The sequence below is a fragment of the Lutjanus erythropterus genome, chromosome 20 (genome assembly GCF_056507025.1).
Source record: "Lutjanus erythropterus isolate fLutEry1 chromosome 20, fLutEry1.hap2, whole genome shotgun sequence".
NCBI lineage: Eukaryota > Metazoa > Chordata > Actinopteri > Lutjaniformes > Lutjanidae > Lutjanus > Lutjanus erythropterus.
In genome coordinates this window covers 18,869,966-18,890,480 of record NC_139336.1, presented here as the reverse complement: position 1 = coordinate 18,890,480, position 20,515 = coordinate 18,869,966, and positions in this window count along the sequence as shown.

Here is a 20,515-nt window from a genome sequence, read left to right as displayed (position 1 = left end):
TCTTAGTTTGGTAAAAGAGAGAAACTTGAGTTTAGGGGGTGATCTGCTGTATTTTTCTTATTAATATGGAAAAGAGGAAGAAGAATATATCTTTTGTTGACACTGGGTAAATTCAATTTGTTCATGGCTCACACACATCTCCCAGTTTTCATCTCATTGTGTTTCGCTTGTTTTTTGTTTTTTGACTGGCAGTGGCATCTTATATGCAATCAAACTTCGATTCTAAGGAAAGATGACATTTTTGCTCGGTTATGTGGTCAGTTACTCTGAGGTGATTTGTGTTTGCCCTCCCTTTTTCCCGTGGTTTGCTTCCAGCTAACACAGTAACATAATCATGGCATCGGCACTAAAAGAGTCTATATGTTCACTAAATTTGGTAGCTTGCACACCAAGCTAGGTGGCAAATATTGGCAAGCAACTGAAACTAGCAGCCCGAAACACTGAGTATAGGTTGCTAATATGTATACGTACATAAGTAGTATTTGCTGATCTGAGGGCTGAAAAGTACAGAGGCAGATTGCTAGCAGTAGCTAGGTAGCTTTGCTAGCATCACTTACACTTAGCTTGCCTGTCTTTATGCTTCCGATAAAAGTTTGACATGGTCCCAGAGGTCTCAGTAAGTGTTGCATTGCAGAATTTATATACTGTTATGTGTTTTCTTTTGGACAATGTTTTGTTGGTAAATACTTTGTGGTTTAATAAGCCAATTATGATTGTTAAAGACGTATCCGCCCAAGCAGCTTCCTGTCCTGTCTCCCACATTCACTTTCTTGGAGTGCATGGGTGGGTAGCTCTGACAGCCATTAACAGTGACAAAAAACACAAGAAGTTTTAATGCAATAACAACAATAATGTTAACCCAAAAAATAAGACAGGCAATTTAGTTATATTCCTGCAGTAGTCTTGACTAATCTTGAAATAAAGAAATAAAGTCCTGTTTGTCTGAGACCAAGACAAGACTGAATAAAAATGCAGTCGATTCCGAGACGAGACGGTGACCTTGAGACTGATCTGGAGTATACAACACAGGGATGTATCTATTGAAAATGGCTTTGAGATAGTCAGGACTTCGTTATTAGAAAGAAAGAAAGAAAGAAAGAAAGAAAGAAAGAAAGAAAAAATGGAATGGAAAGGAAAAGAAATAAAGGGCATATTTGTATGGTATGTGAACAGCAGGACAGCACCATGACTCTGACATCATTTTCAGATGGTGTGCCAGCTCTGCTGTTATGCACAGATTTCTGTCTGGCCCTGGAGCTCAAACATCACATGTGTAGATGCAAGGACCCCATGCCCTGTGGGTAAATACATGTAAGACCAGACTGCACGTTAATATCCACAACACATTGAGTAATATCTGCTCTCTGCTCTACTGGGAAAAGAAGACTGTTGACTCTCCACTTTTGAATTGGCTATGAATTTGCACGTTTTTCTCTTTACTGTATGAATTTAAGTGTTGTAAACTGTAAATGCCACCACAACATTAGATTTCATGATCTTTATGGTTAATCACTGGTAGGCTAAAAAAAAAAAAACAATAACTAAACTGATAAAAGTTTTAATATTTCAGATTCTAAACACAGACACAACTTTTGTAATTCTGTGCAATGTGCTGAATAAAATAAATGATGTATGAGGTTCTGTTTATTTTCAGTGGCAGCAGTTATGAAGTAATGCTGCTTGGCAAGTAATTCTGCCTTCTGTCTTTATACACACTGGCAAATTTAAATACCCAAAATAACCCCAAATTTAACAGGCTTGGGATTTTGCAGTCAGCTGACTATAATAACAATCAAATAAAAAATCATGGCCATTTCCGCCCATTTTCTCTTCTCTCCTACTCAGCCTGTTTTATGTTATGTCTACTCCTATTCCTCTTTTCATCCAAATAACATCCATTTTTGATGTGCTGTTCCTTTACTCCTCTTTCTCCTTCCTCACAGACTTTAACACTAGAACTGTTTTCAGATGTATATGTCCAACAACTTTGAATAGAAAATACTCATGCTGCTCATACCTGACTTTACCTTGAAGTGTCTGTATTTTCACTTTAAATGTTTTTATATAAATTACACAAATGGCAAAGATATATTGATTGCAGAGAAATTGTTGCCGTGAGCCAATATTGTTACTTTTATTATGCAGTTGGAGATGCATCTTGGTTGCTAGGCAACAATCCTTGTCTCTGTCAATGAAACTTTGCCTCAAAACTTTGGTCTCAAGTTCCATTAATGTGCCTACATTAAAAAAAAATGTTTTAATGCAGAATACAAAAAATTACAAAAATAAGAAGCAACCACCATACACCAAAACAGAGGCAGTGCCAGGTTCAGAGAAGATGTAAGCAGAACAAAACCCTCCAACACCTGATGGAAATATTATATTATCTTACTAAATTATATTAATTTTCATATTGAATTATATTGTCTGCTTCTATGCGATTTTACGTTTTAGTTCAGCTCATTCCCAGCTTTTCCCCATAGGTTATGATTATTTACTGTGACATTCTAGGAGGAAGTTTGTTATAAATCTTTAAAAAACAACGTTTTATACATGGCATTAAAAATTGTGCAAAAATGTCAATGTCAAAAAAATGTCAAAAGATTTCAGATAATTAATTTCAGATTTAGAATTTCAGAATCAGTGAATCCTTTCTCATTAACTTTCTCATCAACATAAATTTTCAAGACCTCACAACATGCATTTTGTGAGAGCTAAAACTCTCCTGAGACTCTTTTTTTATAGATTGAAGAGAACATGGAAACCTGCCGTGTGTGTCTCTAATACATTTTAAACTAAGTCTAAACTAACTCTTCAAACTGGGAAAAGGGAAATCAAAATTGTTCATAATGTTGGTCAGTGTGACAGTGGTTGGTTTAACTTACTATCTTACAGTTACTGAATCTGTTTGATCAAGTACGACTGAATAACTATTAAGTTTATTTAAGTAGAAAAGTTTATTTTTTTTGACTCATTACAACATTGTCTCTTGTCTCTTAATTTCAGTCAACTTAAAATTTTAAGTCAGCCCATACAGTACCTATTTTAAGTTAAAACAATCATTTTTAGTTAGTAAACATTTTATTTTTACAGTCTAATATTAGAAAATACATTTACATTTTGTTTCTGATTTTGAGTAATACTAGATCAATTTAATTTTAATAGAATCTCTGATTTTTTTTTTTTTTTTTTTTACCTTTCAGAAAAATACTGCAGTGAATATACCCCATCATTATGGTTTAATGACAGGCATATTGTTAAAAACAGGTATCCTTTTTTTAATTGGGTATATGTTGTAGAGTTTGGAATTCAAAAGTTCAAAATGGCTGCTTGCGGCAGTTCTGGTTACAGAATTCCGGCACTTCTAGTGTTAATGATCTGTCTGCCTCCTTCAGTCTCATTGCCCCATGCCCTCTTGTCTCTACCTCCCATTCACAACACTTCAGGTCCCGGCTCAGGGGCGTCCTCTTTGTCATTGGCAGCGATGACCTCCACGTCCCCCCCTTGGCATAGGGTCAATTATTCACTGCACGGGAACTACACCTGTGTCCCTCGTGAATCTCCCCGACAAGCAGCCGCCAGAAAAAAATGAGTCTATTACCATGGTGGTGCCAGGTGATGGATTTCATGTTCGCTGGTGGAGTGCAGGTAAAAACCTGGGGAAGCCACTGAAGGTGACCTTCACAGCTAAGGCATCTTTACCGGTCGTGCGTGCAAACATACAGACTCCCATGAGGAACTATCAAAGGCGGAGGGACCATCGGTTTCCATGTCAGACTTGTTTGTTTGTTGTGGGTTATTGTTGTGTGTGCTGTAAACCTGAGCGACCTTGAGCTGCAAATTCCTCCATAAGATGCTCCCCGGTGGGCTATAATGCCTGTGTAATATCTACTGGACCAGTAAAAACATTGTTCACTGGTTTTTTGCGTGAGACCTAATTGAGCAGTGACATCATAAAACATGTTTCATAGCGTCTTTGTATTGTATGGAAGCCCATTCTGTCAATAAAAGAAAAAAATAGTCCCAACATCCCCCAATTATGAGGAAAAAAAATCCTAATTGGAGATTTTTAAAAAGTCATAATTTTGAGATAAAAAAAAAAAGTCAAAATCATGAGATAAAAAGTTATAATTATGATAATTCTGACTTTTTATCTTATAACTATAACTTTTTATGCCATAATTCTGACTTTTTAACTCATAATTATGACTAATTCTTTCATATTCCGGACTTTTTCTCTCATCATTTCAATTTTCATCTCATAATTTTGACTTTTCATCTTATAATTTCTCTTTTTATCCATAATTATCACTTTTCATCTCATAATACTGACTTTTCATTTCCTAATAATTACTTTTTATCTCACAGTTATGACATACCATGGGGATAATTTTTTTTCTTTTACTGGCAGAGATGTGCTTCCATGGATATGATAAAAATTTTACAGTCATCATAAAAGGCTATTGTGACCAGTTAAATTTTATTTTTAAAGCTTGGGTCTGCTAGCAGCGAAGTATCATCACCTTTCACAACACATTCCCAGTGCCCACTAGTGAGGTGGCATCTGCAGTGCTCAAGGCAGGATGGCAGCCATGCAGGATAGCACCAAAGCAAGCTGTTAGGCCTGCTGTCTGCTAATCCATTCCAGCGTGGCAGCACAGTCAGTGAACCCCATGCAAGCAGCACTTCAGGTCAGCAGATATGGTCAATACATGTGGTCAGAACATGTGGTCAGGACAACAGTTCTGTTGGACCATGACTAACAGACTCTGTGATAGGCTTGGTTTGGTGTGTGCCTCTCTTTTTCTTCTTTGTGTGTGTGTGTTGGTCTGCCTCCCTGCCTGCTTGTCTGCAGCTATACTATGTCCTCGTATATATCCTTTTGTCTTTGTGCACTAATGCATGTTCATATGGAGCATGTTGCCAGGGGACTTGGCTGCAGACTTGGGAGACAGGTGAGACATGTAGCGGGGACAGGCAGGTTTTTGGAGCAGCCTCACCTCTCTGTAACTTTGGACCGTTGATGTGTCTGTCTTAATACCAGCGTGTGTCAGCTGTCCTCAGCATGCAGAGGCACTGGAGTGTACAGCTCCAGTCTGCTGCTCCTCGGCCCCACTCGTTTCCCAGTCGCTCCCGGGCCCGCCAACCAAGCTAGACATGGCACAAGACAGAGGACGAGCTCCACACGACATAGGCTTGGTCAACCAGCTCTTGTTTTTGTTCAAAAACTAAATCTGTTCTTGCTCTTGCTGAAAAATTAAGCTATATACTGTACCTCGTAACACTTTTCTTAATAATCTTTAAAATTCTGTTATATCTCAATGGTTTCATACAGTAAAAAATAATTGACAAGTTGGTTTTATGCTGTCGGGTCAAAGCAACAATTATTCCATAAAGTCTGGAACCTTTTTTGGAAATGAGACCACCAAGATGGTAACTACACATACTGGGGGTTAAGAAACACAACTGTGAAACATTTATAGTATGCTTAGTGTTTTATGGGAGGTTTTATTGCCCATCTGCCATGGGCACAGTTGTAAGTGCTTGAATTTGCTGATATGTATGAAACTCTTATTGAAACAAATTAATTGCTTGGTTATATACTTGAAATATTTGCTCCTCTTTTATACTTGTTATGAGGATCAAACAGAGGAGAGACGCCATAAAATCATAACATTTTTCAGTTTTCATTCTTTTGCTCAGAGGTTATTTTACCTCATCCATCATAAGCCATTTAAACTTTTTCAGTAGGGAAAACAAGTAATCTTGAATTGAATTGACAGTGGACGCTGTCCCATGTTTTAACTGAAGCACATGTCAGTCTCTTGTAACATGATGAGCTATGGTTGTAAAAACAGCATTAAAAATAATTTTCATTGCAAATCAACAATATTTCAGTCAAGCAACTGTTTTTACAGTGATTTCACAACAAGGATGTGGTCGTATAAAACATAGTGGTATTAAAACTTAGCAGATGACCAGTTGGCTTACTAGTTTTTAACTTTATATTTGAAAAATAACTTTGCATTTTAATTTTCACTGATTGTAAATTCTGTTCTTTCCAGCTGTAATTCCCTGCAGAGTGGACAAATGCTGTTGATTTTTCTTTGGGATTTTTAGCACTACACTGGCCACATGCTGATGTGATGATAATGACATTCACACATCAAAAATATACATATGTAACTGAAACTTGTACACATAACATTAACTTTCACATACACATACACACAGAAAACACATGCTGTATGTGTGTAAATGTTTATAAATGCACCTTTACACTATTACAAAACCTCTTTATCCGATATCTTGACATAGTTAATGATGTCTAATTTGAGCAAGTGACTTATGACAAATGGTCATGTCCACTAATGAGACAATAAGCATACGCAATATCCCTCAGCGTCTGTCATCAATCATAAAGACCAAGGTCACGTGATATTATTCTGAAAAAGTAAAAGACAGGACATGCAGGTAAGAGGAAACGCTGCAGTGATCTGGGAAGTGAGGAGCTTTTCACATAGGGAATTTATTCACATTTATTTTTATAGTGAGAAAAACAGCAGTTTTGTCAAATGTTGTGTCTGACTATCAGCCACCTCTTGCCTTTATTGTGGAGATCAGAGGGTGGACGGGCAGAATTTTGAGCCGCACAACATCATAATGGGAAAAATAGCACCTCCTGAAGGCACAAAGATGAATTATGAATCTACATCAAAAAGACAAAGCGTGTCTCCACACAAAGCCGCAGCGCAGCACACCCACTCACTGAGTATTATGAGCTCAAACAGCTGTGTGCCCATTAATCTGGTGCCAAAATTACCACAAGGGGTAAAAGTGAAAACATATTCTTTGTGATCCCGGTGATCTGATCTTTTAACAACATAAATATTGTTATTGTCCAATCTGCTTGGTGGCAATAGTAGATTCCAGTCCTGTCTTTTGAATGTCGGTGGTGGGAGCAACCCTTTTATTTATGTTTGAATCACAGATTGGGCCCTTAAGCCTCGTCCCCAGAGCTCTGATAATGAACTTATGTGTTACGACATTTAAACAGGCAGGCCTGGACAGCCTCTCATAACTCAGAAAGGTTATTCTCTGGCAGCAGATATAGATAAATGTCAGCAGCGTAGCCGAGGCTTTACTGAAACAGAGCAGACATGATGCTCGCTGCTGATATTTACACAGCAGAGCTGAATCTGAAGGATGGGGGAAGACATGGCCTGCTGACAGAATCAGTTCTCTGGGTAATTCTTGTCCAGTGAGGATTTTGATACCAAAAACAAACAGAGTAATCTCCTCATATGTCAATCAAGATATATGGAATCCAAGTGGGACCATAGTATATCATAAAATCCTGCTTCATTTGGCTAAGTAACTAACCTACTAGAATATCAAAAATATATATTTTTACTCTATAGTATAGAGCTTTGGAGATATCGGCCATAGAGATGTCTGCCTTTTCTACACCCACCCAAACTACACCCACCAACTGCATCACAGTGCAGAAGGAAGCGTGCATCTCATGGGTGAGAGGCTTATGCTCGTGACAGCGCAGGATGTAAACATTAAAATGTAAGTACCCCTAGGTCAGGACTGCACAGGAAAACCACTGTATGGGGCGTGGCTATGACAGTGACCAGAGGGAGTGATCGCCACTCAACTAGTGATCAGAGCTAACCAACCATGAGCAGCTGCTGGATGCTCTCCATGTCTGTGGAGAAACACTGGAAACACAGAGAAGTGCTGGCGCTCCAGAGACCACTGGAGCTTTGACAGGCACTAGAAGCATACTTGTCTGCCTTTTTGAAAAAGTTTCTGTGTTGTCACTAATCGAGCTACTAACTAACTAATACTAGCGGCTCAGAGAGGCTGCAGAAAGGCTGCTCTTTCTGGTGTGTGAGTGTTTCTGTGCATCTGTGGAGTTGTGTCAGCACACCACAGCCTTACTTTCGCACTCTAGTGGAGCTTCTACGGCCATCAAAAGCGCCAAAATGTAAAAAACACTAAATAGAGGTTTTGCAGAGTTTCAGTCAGCATATATTTGAAAATGAAAACTGCCCTGCAGTGGTTTGACTTTTGAAAACTTTTGAAAAGTGGGACATGATCTCAATATGTGGGATCAAAAGGCTGTGCGGTCCCACAGAAATTGAGACACCTGGTCAACCTACTGGCAGGAAAGGGACATCGTTGTCACACCAAACACATTTATCATACAAAAATATGTTGGAAATCTTTTCAAATGTATTTTTTGGCACTTTGAGCACCGCAGGCTGTGTGCCCTCTAGTTCCACTATATTTAGGAGAAACCGTATAGTATTTGGCTGATATCTCTGAGACTCAACAAACAAGCTAGATGGATAAATAAAATCTCAATAATACCATGAAAAAAGGGATATTTATTGTGATAACTGTAATATTGTGACAAAGAAAAAATGTCCTTTATTGAATAGTAAATCTGATGATCGTATCAAATTTGTTTTTCCTTTTCACTTTGGAATGAATGTTTGAATTATTTATGTATAATTGCAAAACAAAAACAATTCAGCAGTCAGTAAGATTCTTTTTCTAAAATGAAATGAAAATAATAAAATTAAATGATTAACCATCACAGTAGGTATCACCACAGTCCAGTATGGTATCAAGACATTTTTTTTATCGCAATATCGTGATATTCGGTATATTGTCACTTACCCAATAAATAGCACTACAGGTAAGAGGAAAAATATGTATGTTTGATTTTGGGGTGAAATAGCTGCTAAATTTACCTTTATACTTGATACAGTGCTCTCAGCTCTTGCCTGGACTTTTCTTCCACTACCCAGGTCATAGTGACAGGGGGGTTGGAGACACAAACTCACCTCAGTCTGTTGTCATTAATCCAGGGAGAACCTGAGGCATGTCTCTGCAAGAGGTTACCCCCAGAACTCAAATGAGGGATGGGAGGAGGAAAAAAAAAACGGAGGAGAGAACAGAAGAAGGCCAATTTGTGTGTTAGCCCCAGCAGCAGGGCAGGCAGGCACTTAATTCTGTGGAAGCGCATCATTATATGCACCATTTACCAGATGCCCATTTAACATGCAATAATTAGATCACTCAGTTTGGAGAGAAAAAAAGCAGAGATGTGGGCTACTTAAATAGGGTCCCTTGCCATAACATTAGCAGCCCCCCACAGGGTCACTTGTCAAAACAGTTTGAGAGATTAATTCTTTGGTGTGTCAAGGAGAAAAATGTATAGGCTGACTCTACTTTTGTTTCTCTCCTTTGTTCTTTGTTCTACCATTTCTAAACTGAAACTAAACATATGTACAATAAAGCATTTTACAGTAATGCATTGCATATAATATTCAAAATGAATAAAACATGTAAATATTGGATGCACGCACGCTAAATATATTATTGTCAACATAATGAATAATAATGAAGACCGGATTCCCTTTATTGTCAGGGTTGTGATGGGTCACTTTAAAAATGTACTCTGATACATTTACTAATTACCCATAAATAATGTAGTCAGTAACCTTATTCAAGTACCACAATATTAAAGTAATTTAACCTAATAACCTTCTTTTGGATCATCTCAGTACCAAATATGGTGAAATTAATGTAATTAATACAATGTTTTATGTTTGATGGTTTATTCATTGTTTGTCCAGCTACACCTTCCTTATGTGATTTCTGAAAGTATCAACAAATCCTATAATTAGATTTTCAAACATTTCCTCTATACAGGAACCTCTGTTAACTCTTTTTCTTGTATATTGATACTGATCATCACGTTTTACTTCCCCTCTAAACCCGTTTCATCTTGCTATGAACTGACTCTCAATACATTAGTTTTACATAAGAACAGTGTGTGACTTTTATGGTGCAAACCAGACAAAAACCTATCTCTGTTCAACTCTGTTTCGTCTGTTTGGTTTTGTATTAATAATGCCCATTTATTTCAGATGGGGAAGCATTTCATTTTTCTCTAAAGCAACTTCAGTTCAGAGTCTCTTCTCTGGACCAGATAATTCTCTACCTCCAGATAATAAACTGGAGGCAGACCTGGTCGCTCTTGTGTGATGGGCCAAAACCTGCGCACTCTGTCAGTCCTGAGATGTCGAATACTCTGCCTTTACTGGTGCTGTTATGGAGAAGATGTTAATGGAGTAATTTATGGAAGATATAAAGCGAAATAGGTCATCATCAGCTTTCAGCCCTTTCATTGTTAGTGTGTGTGTGTGTGCGTGTGTGTGTGTGTGTGTGTGTGTACTACCGTATGCTTCCTTTCAGGTGAGGGCAGCCATGGAGCACTGGTTCCTCCCCTGGGCCGAGGAGAGTGAGTGGTACCTGAGGAGTTAAATGGCCTGAGGAGGACACGGTCCACCATGCCTGTATTCTGTGAGGCTCTATGGAACAGACTATTACAGTGGTAGGAGAGGGGGGTGGGCTTCATTTATGGCCTGAAAATGTGTGTAGTGCAGCTATAGTCATCACATCTGAGGTGTACTGCAGTATTTATATATATATATATATATATGTGTGTGTGTGATACAGTGAATATTCAAATGAAGCAGATGTGCATCAGAAAGCTTTGAGATGAATAGAATGAGATGTTAAAAAAAATCACTCAACCAAAACTTTATTCCCTTAACAGCCTCTTTAGTCTCCCTCACGTTCTCCTAGTTCACAGCTGCTGTACTCTAAGCTGTGTGCATACCATAGTATGCAGAGGATGCTTTGATGTGAATTATTGAGAACATTTTAAAAAGTAAATAAAATAAAATATATATGTAGAGAGAGAGAAAAAACAAAGCATTGACATTTTGTGTCCAAAAAGGAGTAGGAAGAAGCAACATGCTTGTTTAGTCTTATCCACCGATGCATCAATCAATCACATATAACCCCCTCACCTCCCTAGCATCCAACCAGACAGTAAAACCACTCTCTTCATACCTAATCAACAGCGCTGGAAAAACAAATATGTTGAAAGGAAAAGAAATCCAATAACAACAATATCATCTTATCGCCATGCTTATCATTCCCCTCACTTCTGTACATCGCAAAAATAATTCAAATTCTTTGTACATCTTTGCAAACTGTCTGATGTTTTTACTTTGTTTGATTCCTTAAAATCACCCTGCAAATTGATGTGCACATAATTTTAAGATTAATGCAAAAGCATTATAAGCCCCCTCTCTTCCCAAACACATTTGCTGTATGTTGCCAGGAAGCAAATTATTTCTTGTTTTATAGATTGTTTGCGTAGTCGGTAAAATCAGTAGAATTTGTCCAAGCTGTTCATAAATGCGTCAGAAAGATTGTTGATTAAACAGACACCAAGCACATCTATACTGAGTCACAACTGGTGACTGAAAATGATTGTTTATATGAGTCTTTACAAGTTTTTCTTTTAGGAAAATATTGCATATTATGTCTTTATTATTCCATCAGATCACTGAGTTTCAATGCATGTGACTTTAAAAACAGAATGTTAGTGTGTTCCCAATGTCCCACATTGTTTACTGTCCTTTTGGCTCTTTTTTTTTAGAGTACGTTTAATGTTTGTAGGGTGCTTTTGTAAGTGTTGCCCCATCCCTCTTCACTGATAAATACACTAATACAAGAGAACAATACAAAATGTAGGATGCTTTGCAATCCAGAATGTGTCTTGTTTTTTTTTCCCAGCACTGCCACACCAACTGTGCTTGAGCATATGTTATATGAGCTTTCCAGCAGATTTTGTGGTCTAATATCACACCTAGGAATTGATTTACTCCATACTGTATGAGGCTAGATACTCTATTTACTCTATAATAACATTGTGGATCATAATTTGTACTTTGTGTACTTATTTTACAATTTCACAACAACATACGTTTGGTTTTGTTCAAGTTTAATGACTTAAACTCAAAGAATAATGCTCATTTACTCTTAATATTACTTAAAACCATCAACAGCTTGATTACTAAAGCTAACCAGAGTCCATTCTAAAATCATCACAGAGCTCCATCACTGTAAATGACAGCAAGTCAACTCTTCTTTACATAGAAATTAACAGTGTTTTGTGAGTAATGCAGCCATTGTCATCTAAACTGTCATGACAGTGTCAGCCAGAGATGATATACCCATTTAATAATAGAAAGAGCTTTTATATGACTGTGTCCCTGGGATTGGCAGACTTTGATTGGCTTGCAAGACCATTTCACTTTGCAGATAAAAATGAAACTACCTTCAACATAATTTATAGATGCAATTTTGTGGGACAGTCCTGAGCTCATATTTGATATGACAATTTGAGGGGGTGTGTGTCTGTGTGTGTGTGTGTGTGTGCATGCGTGTGTGCGTGTCCACGTGTAAAAGTGCAATAAATACAGAAATTATAATTTAAACCATATCATAACATGTATGATTTTTGAAAGTCTGCTTGATCTGTAAGAAACCGAGCAGGTTGAACCTCAGATGACCTGTCTGAACACATTATTATGACGTTTTACCACTATAAGGGTTTCACACGCTCACACTTCTCCTTGTTGAGTTCCTGCGGTCTCCTTTTTGTCTCCTACTGTAGTAGCTTCCAACTTTTTTCCTCAAGGGACCCCTTTCCTTTCATTGAGTAAACTGACGACCCCTGACTAAATTATATATTTTACTGATATTTCATATTATATTCACTGTATAACGATAACAGTACAGAGCAACTGAAAATCTGTACATTTAACCCAAATAGTGAATGCAGTAACTGCAGGAAGTTTGTGTAAAATGAGCTATTTGGTTGAATTGTGAATAGATTATTTCATATGAATATTGCATCCCAGATGATTTTCCTGATGTGTTTAGGGACTCTCTCTTTTTTTTTTTTTTTTTTTTAACAAATTCAGTGTTTTTCATTTCCTGTCACTTTGCCATTGTTCTCTTATCTTTATTATATCTACTTTTCTGATGCAGGATGAGGCTGTGGCTTTTTGAATATGGCTTTTGTCTTCAGTGGGACAGGGTACAATCCACATTTATTCCCAGGTCAAATGACTCTGCAGCAGTCACGGGTATTTAATGGTTCCGCCTCTGATCGGCAGTGATGGAAGCATGATACCTGGGTGGACATGCTAATTTTCCCCCGTTACTGGCATGATGCTATGAAAGCTTGTTGTCTCTGTCAGTAATCTCTGTGACTCTGCCACAAATTCCATCCATTTCTGTTCAAGAAGCACATGAACATCATTCAAATTTGAAAGATAGACTCACGTAAAACACATTCATAAGTAACATTTTCACTGGCCTCTGTTTGCTTTGTTCTTTATTGCGTTAGTGACATTGAATGTGACACATTAGGAAAAAACACAAAGGGCAACTAATCTACTGGCAATGAGAAAGGAGTTAATCACTTATTTTTCTATTTGTGCTAATTTTGGTGTAAAAATAGGATAAGATATGTTTCTAGTCTATTCACAGTGATGAAAAAAAGGAGAAATAAACAAGCATGCAAGCACCTACTCTGTCGAGTTACATCTGCCACAGATTTGATGCCATTAAAATGTCATAAAATGATACTGTCATATAACAGCGTCACATCAGTATGAACCGGTAATGAAAATATAAGCTAATGCAGCTCTGTCTGCAGGTGGCAGAGACGAGGCGAAGCCTCCAGGCAGCAGCTGACACTTCTGATGTGATCTATTAAAGTTCAGGAGGAGCCTGCTTGGGTCTCAAATCAGGGAGGAGGAAATTGACCAAAATATCTGTGAGGCAGACGCATTCATCACCCAAAGATAAAAATGTGTTCTCACAATATGGCTGTAATATTTTACAGCCGCACAGAGGGACTTTAAAGTCTGGTTAACTGTAACAAGACAACCAGTTGGCGTGATTAGCATCTGACCTCTCTAGGATGCCTCCGGTTTTTATAAGGTCACAATATTGTCAGTTTCTGCACTTTCAGAGTCCCCTCTGACTTCTACTAATGGACTGACATGTGAGTCCTTGCAAAGGGTCTACTATGTGGACATTAAATGGCAAATAACATGAATTTTACACTAACTTGCTGGTCTGCAATGTAATGTGACAGCATGGTTTATGCAGGGCTCTCTGAAGAGACTCTGCCCTGTGGACCAAAGGGTCCTATTACTTAAATGAGCTCTATTAGTGTCTCTGTGGGGACCACTGCGTCAAGCAAACTCACAAACCTGCTCACAGACTCAAAAACAGCTTTTGTTATGCCACCCCTCTATTGCCCTCCAGTTTCTCACTGATTTACATACAAATTGATCTTGAGGTAAATCAGATGTCACTTTTCTCCGGGTCACGGAGAACACGCTGAGATAATGAAATCAGGGTCCGCTGAGTGCTACACTTGCACGAGCTACCAGATGGGTCTCTGCCTTAATGCAATGCCTCAGTCTGCGTGTGTGTGAATGGGTAGGTGCGCACAAATGTTAGTGTTGATGCGTGTGCACGTGTGTGTGTTTGTGTATGTAAAAATGACTTAACATCTTCTATTTATTTTGCCAATAAAAAAGTAAATGTGTGTGCTCATGTGTGATCATTCATTTGACAGCTCTGTATAGAATACATGCTTCCTCTGTGACTTTGGGGATTGCTTTGATTCTGCTTGCCGAATACATTTCTGTGGGTAAAAACTTACTCTTGCTTGAGAGAAAAATATTAAAATTGTGAACACCATGGCCTGCAGCATTTTATCTGGCTGGTGGCTTATTTTCTTTATAAATTTATATTAGTTGAGCATACAAAGTTCTTTCAGGGGTCTTAAATGTTTTTCAGACCATGGACCTCTTAGTTGATAGAGAGACAGAGCAGGAACCTCCTGCTGTATATTGCACTGAATATTTTCAACTATCCTCTCATTTGCACTCACCCATAGCTGCTAAGTCAGCGGCAGTTTTAGCATGGTTAATGTTAGCTGTGTTCGCCTCACCCTCTGCACTTGTGCAGATGGTTTCGGGGGAGGAGGATTTGTCGGAGTCTCTTGCTCATGAAGTTACAAACAAATACATTGTGGCTTATAAGACAGTCTGTACACTTATAGCAATAATTATATGGATAGCCTGGAATAATAATACAGTTAATTGGTCAATACGTTTCAATAGTATGCAGCTAACTTGTGTCACACGCTGATTTAGTAGGTCAGCTAGCTCAAGTTACTGTGCAAGGCTTCATCAGTAGCCCTAATGTTTGGACATCTTTCTATGAATAGGCTGATTTATCTTTACTAATAATATGTTGAATTCACATTTAAGCTATAATATGTAACATATCAACACATTCCAAAATTAAACCGTCTAAATATGTAAGACCTGTGGTTTATATTTTGTTGAGTTGCATTCTTACATTAACCCAAGTATTTCCAACAATGTTTAAACACAGAGAAATCCATAATTTATTCAAGGTAATGTTGCATTTCCTGCTAACCATTTCTAGCTAGTTGCGATAACTTCCGGGAAAACACAGATTATGTCAGAGAGTAAGAAAGGAAGTTGTCAAATGTGACTAAATGTAGCATGAATAAAACTTTACTATTACCTCGTCCGTGAACGTGATTTCTGCCTCATGTCTTGAGATAGATTTTCAGCAACTATGGTGGTTGTTTAACTATGAATACCAACTCACATGATCCCATGCATCTTCACAACATCAGACTATTTCTTGGTTATTTTTTTTTTAATGTGAGAGAGACTCCTCATGGCAGAACTTACCTTTTATACATATTGTACATTGTACATTGCATGCACATTAATTTTTTAAAAAATGTCTTTCAATTTAATACGTTTAAAAAATTATTAAACAATAATTTGGCAGCCACCCCTGCTGTAACTCTCAGGACCCCTTAGGTGTTGCGAACCCTCTGTTGAAGACCCAGGCCTTGAACCAATTAATCACTCCTTGAATGGATACCTCCAGGCTTCCCCCCTCTGAAGAATAAATGACAGACACTTTGGCTTGAAGAAGGAGGGACCAGAGAGGTGACAATTAGAAGGACAAGAACCCGATGGACCATCACATCCCATTAATGCTGTCTGGGGATAAATTAAAGAGAACAGCAGAATGTGCCATGTTTCTGTCATGGGACAGACTGACTTTGGGGAGAGAGGAGGTGTGACTGATGATAAAAGGCAAAGAATAAATGCATGAAATTATTTTGTGCATGGTACTCTAAGGACAAGAAGGACCAGTATTTTAGCACATTTACTGTATAGGAAATTACATATGCATTATCCAATTTCCTATGGCATACCACGACGCTTTGATCGATTAATTCCATTCCAATCAGCCTTTGGCATCAATTAATTTCTTTACAGTAAGAAAATGAACTTGCTGAAACTCATTTGAGTTTGGTAATCCATTGTACTGAGCAATGGGCCTCATGCAAGAACCACTCATGCAAACAGATTTGTGGTAGTTTGTACAAGTGATTTATGAGAACCTGCTGCATTCACCTGTTTTTTTTTTCATATTTTGAATTTTCTCTTAAGGACAAACACCATTTATGAGTGATCCAGACTGGTTGTAGAAATCACATCTGCTGTGATCCAAACCAAAGTTTTTCACTGATAGACTGTATTTTTTTATTACTTTGAATCAATTTTGAGTTTGAAAATCCAACAGCATAAATGAAACTTCAAAGTTATGTTGACATTGTCCTGTTTGACTCTGCAAAAATAATAAATATAAAATAAATATAACATTGCTCTAAATTATTCATATAGTCCAACCATATCAACATTAATTCAAATTTGCTATTACAGTTACTGTCAGGTCTATTGGCTGTTGTTTACGACGTTCCATCACATGCATTTTTAAGTCTCTGTCCAGGGGAACTTCCTCTATTGCAATGCCTGATGGTGTAACTTCACCTATTATGGCACATATTCTGTCATTCCCTCAAATGTAATGGAGATTACAGAATTGACCCCTCCTCTAATTGTGGTTATTGATTGCCTCGCTGTGGCGAGACGTTTTTTAAAAAAAAAATTAAAGTCAGGGCACGTAGCCTTATATGGTATAGTTGAGGTGTTTATTTATAATTCTTATGAGCATGCACAGGCGGATCATTTACACAGTTACCTCATATTAAGAGCATTTTTAATCTGATGTCAGAGAAAGTTAAGACAAGAATATGAAAATGTTCTTGCATGAGGTTCAATGTACTTTCTATGTCTTTAGGAAAATGCAGATGAAAGCTTGCTGAGAAAGGTCTGTCAACACAATGCATCATCGTTATGTAAATAATCATACTATTTATATCATACCTTTCAAATCCTCTTTAATCACTCTAACTTGATTAGTTCTTCTTCTTCTGAGTTACCTTAGCTCATAAACTCAATGCTGTTCAGCAGCCAATTCTGAGATATCAGAACGTACAAGAATGTGAATTCACTGCTCCAATCAGTGCATGGAAACACTGAGATCAAGCAGCTTTGAGGAAAACAAAACCATAAATTAAGTTCATTGTGATGGATTTAACTATCTCAAGCAAGTTTGAGGTGTTTAATTTTCATACAGCACCTTTACTAAAATGCATAAAAAGCATGAATAGCTGCCTGAAGGACAAAGAACAGATCTAAAACACTGCGATACGCTGTGGAAAATGGTAGGAAGTTACACAAAGCATAATAAATACAAAAATTGATTAAAACACACAAGCACTTGTATGGCTCTTTCATCTGTTTTATATTATTTCACTGCTTATGTCCTTCAGAGGAAAAAGTAACTACCTGCAGCTGACAGTCAAAGGAGGATTTAAAATAAATGCGGGAGACTCTGCAGACCTTCTGTGTTGTAATTCCTCTACTTCAAATCATAAATACAATGAAAAGAAAGAGAGGAATGATGTGAGGCCCACAAGTCATCAGTCAGACTGACAGGCTTGAAATGGAACAATACCAGAGTCTCCTCCCCTCCTGGGCTGCAGACTGGTTTAGTATTTGTTAAATAACTCTTGTATTCATGAGATTGCTTGCAAGCGCTGCCTCTCAAGCTATCCTATGGCAATCAAAGGGAATGTGAAAAATTGCTGTTAATGTGTTCATTTCAGACCAAAACACTGGCCCATTACATGTGAAGTTACGAGTAAAATAAATGCAGACACATGCAGTGTGATTAATGTATACTTTGTGGGAATACATGGTAAAGTTATAATGGAATAAATATTTAATGGCTGAGATATTAATGGCAGTATCTTATATTTTATGGTAACTGAGGTAAAAATTTATCGTGTATCAGGTGTCTTTCTTAAATGATAAATTTTGCGATCAGATGAGCATGGAGCAAGTTTCTACAGCTGAATGAGTCAGTATATCTTCCTCCTTCATAATACTGTCATCAGAGGATAAGAGAGCTCATAATGGAGCAGTAGTTTATTTTACTCTCAGTGGGCAGTGGGGGCAGTCTCTGGCCAGTTTCGGTGCTATGAGGGAAATAAATCAAAGGAACAATAACAAAAATGACCAGAGACCTCTCAGGGACCAGGCTGCACTAGTAAGGGTGATAAAGGTGGGGCCTGATGAGTTCTGAGCCAATGGCAGCGCAGCTTTGGCATAATAAATTTAACACAAATTGCCTGCTTTAATTGGGTTCATGATCTGTGGACTGGAGTGTCAGGAGCCTCCAGTAAAAAGGGCTGACAAATGGGACGCACAGATTTCCAGCACCGTTTAATACAGTTATAAAGACTGAAGAAAATATTGGAAGTGTCGGCAGACAGAGTTGGAGTTAGTGCCAGGATTTGTAACACCTGGGTGGGGTAGACCAGGCAGGTCCTGTAGGGACTACTGAGGTCGAAAGAACTGTGGACCAGGACCATATAGTTAGTGCAAAAACTTTTGTTACATATTTCAACTTTTTCTGTTCTTGTGCTCAAAATTGGGCTGGCTACTTAAACATATTACATGGAGTTTTTAATTGGTTGTGAAACAAAAATTGATACTGATACCTCTATATGACCTACATAATCAAACCACACCATCAGCAAGAGGACTGGCTATTTCTATATAGTTATTCAGAATGCACCAGGTTGGATTCTCTTTGAAATCGGATAAAACGATTTATACTATTCAGACATTATCCCTGGCAAGTTGTATTGGCCAGTTAAAAGGAAGCTGAAGGAGATTTTTCTTTAGATAATTTTATTTTTGGCATATTTGGTTGTGGTGGCTGAAAAACTACTGCTTCTGCAGCCTCAAAAATCACCATAATATAAAAATTCCCTGTTGCCCCTGTAACAAGTATGGATGTTGTGCCAGTAATTTATGCAAGAATCTCAAAGCATTTAGACACAAAAATGTGTCCATTATTGCCTCTTCTGTAAACATACTGCACTTTTTATTCTTATGAATATAACAAGCAACTATAGATCTCGGTGAACCGGTACTGCCACCCGAACCTGCGTTGTATGCATCACATCACTGCCGATGGTTTCACGCTATTCCACTGAAATACAAATGGTGGTAATGCAGCAAGAAATATAGCAATGCACCAGCAAAGGTAGGAAAAGAAAAAGACTAGTTGCAAGTAAACATGGAAGTGGAGAATGCAGGTTTAAAATTTTAAAAGTTTTCTAAATGTTTTATGGGATATCAACATCCTCCTGCAGTATCTGAAGTTGATGATGCCAGTAAAATAATTAACTGATATAATTAGTCATGCAAATTTACTTGCATAGGTGTTATAACACTGTTGCATGTAATACTTGGCTTACAGATTGGTCTAATGAGGGCTTAAAGGTAGGGTCATGTCATCAGCATAAAATGTGATTTATAAAAAAAAATGTTCATGTAGGTAAAAATTGTATACTCAGAATAGACTTTGTACCCTTTGGAAAAGTCCAAGAATTGTAATTTGATACAGTGAAAATCTACACAGGTGTACTTAATTCACTTTGGGTCAAATGAGATTCCTTTTGATTAAATCCTATATGTGATCATCTGCAAAATTGTCCACACTGGTAAGTCTGCAGTAGGTGGAGCAGTGTGTTAGTTCCTGTTGAGAATGCATAAAATACCCACAAACTTTGAAGAAAGGCTTACCTTTGGGCAGGATATAGATTATAAAATGTCAGCATTTTAGCCTTGACTTGGCCACCTTTAAAAAAAAGAAGAAGAAAAAGTAATTCTATGTGCTAGCTTGAATGAAAGTGCTCTGACATTCTGAGAGAAGAAAGAGAAATGAAAACATTTTTGAAAGAGTCAGGGTGTCTGGACTGGCTAGCAGGAGAACAATCAGAGGCACGATGACACACAACATCTGGAGTCATGAGGGAAACAGCATGTACTCCTACGCCCAGAACCAGCAGGATCACTAAGCGACAGACTGACACACAAACCAGAACTGTTGCCCAAAACACACCAGCAGCCTTCACATGCAGCCAGTTACACACAGCTGGCTGTGCAACAAAGGTCAGCTCAATCACATATTAAAGTTATGACAAGAACTTAGAGAAGTTAGAATGACTCGTCCTTGCTGCTTAAATTATGAATGTGGAATAAACACAAAGTGATGTATTATATATGGTGCCACA